Raw genomic sequence first — 1,470 nt, forward strand, 5'->3', positions numbered from 1 at the left:
TAGATTAGTCTTGCCTTGTCTGTTTTCTCTGTTCTGATCATTGCCTGTGTATTTCGGATTATTCTTTCGTCTCGCTCTGTTTGGATACTGTTTACCCCTCACCTGAATCATCGCCTGTGTTTCGGAATTACCCTTTGGATTACCCTGTTTGAACTTTGTTGGCTGGAGATCGACCCCACGCCCGTTCACTGGACTATTCTTGTGTCTTGCCCTCAATATCTCTGTTTGCCTTCGTCTGACCATCGCCTGTGTTGACCACGTCCTTAAATAAAGCTTGCGAATGGATCCGCATGTCTCATGTCTTGTTTGCCTGTAATACATAAATTTTATATTTTTTACAACATTAAAGTGCGCTTTTTTTTAGCAAAATGTCAAATGTAATCTTTATAATAGAAGATACAATACAATTTTTAAGAGACAGTGCGATCTTCATATTTATAATAGTCTGACACCTTAACAAGTGACAGCTTAATTGATGATGTAAAGCCAATAGTTAAAGTTAATGTTTTTGTTCTTTAAAAGACTATAATTGTCAAAAGACATGGCTAAACGTGAGACTGCATGTATCATGATGCTGCATTATTCTGCTTGTTAAAAAAATATTGATGCAAGTATAACTTGGAAGCATGAGCATGTGTGTGTGATTCGTGCGCATGCATCTCAGTCAGAGCGGTATCACATGTCAAGTTCGTAGAGATTTACTCAGTTCATTTTAAATTCTCATTTCTCTCTAAAATGGGTCTAACCATCGATATTACCTAAGAAGAGCAAATAAATTCACTAGAAATCCACGCTTATTCAATAATGTACATGTAGCCTATTGCATGGGCGGAATTATCCTTAAGTTAAGTCAGCCATTATTATCTCCATCATCTACCGCTGTCCTGTTTGCCCTTTTCCTCCTCTTCTTGCATTTGTTACCACTTCTGGCTGCCGTACAGATAAGTTGTCTTCATGTTTAACAAATCAAATAGGCCTAATGCATTTTCTACAGCACCACGAGTAAGCGCGGTACAAGTTTGAAAAAAGTGGCCGACATGTCAAAAGCACAAGCGTAACGAGAGAGGGGGCCCTCTTACGGGGATGCCCAGATATTGCTGCATTATAATAATATTAACATTTCTGATGGTTTAAATGATCAGCCCTCAGGGTTCCCCTTAAAATGTGGGGCCCCAGGCAATTGCCTGCCTTGCCTGCCCTATTGCGACGCCTCTGATTATAGAATAATTATATATAGTATATGTAGATAGCATTCAAAATTTGGTTGGGCGGAGCGTGTTTAGCTCCCGCGCGAGCTGAATGCATGTTGCACGTTGTGACGCGGTGAGAACATGGAAAGGACCTGACGGGAAATTTCTCCATATCAGTAATTTCCTTTTGTTTATATAGGAAATGTATAGTGTGGATCTGTCTGCAGTTATTGAACAGATGGTTTATATCTTGTCCTTCTCAGATAACCACATTATACTG

Source organism: Sinocyclocheilus rhinocerous, unplaced genomic scaffold, assembly GCF_001515625.1.
Source record: "Sinocyclocheilus rhinocerous isolate Xijiao unplaced genomic scaffold, SAMN03320098_v1.1 scaffold2328, whole genome shotgun sequence".
Classification (NCBI taxonomy): Eukaryota; Metazoa; Chordata; class Actinopteri; order Cypriniformes; family Cyprinidae; genus Sinocyclocheilus; species Sinocyclocheilus rhinocerous.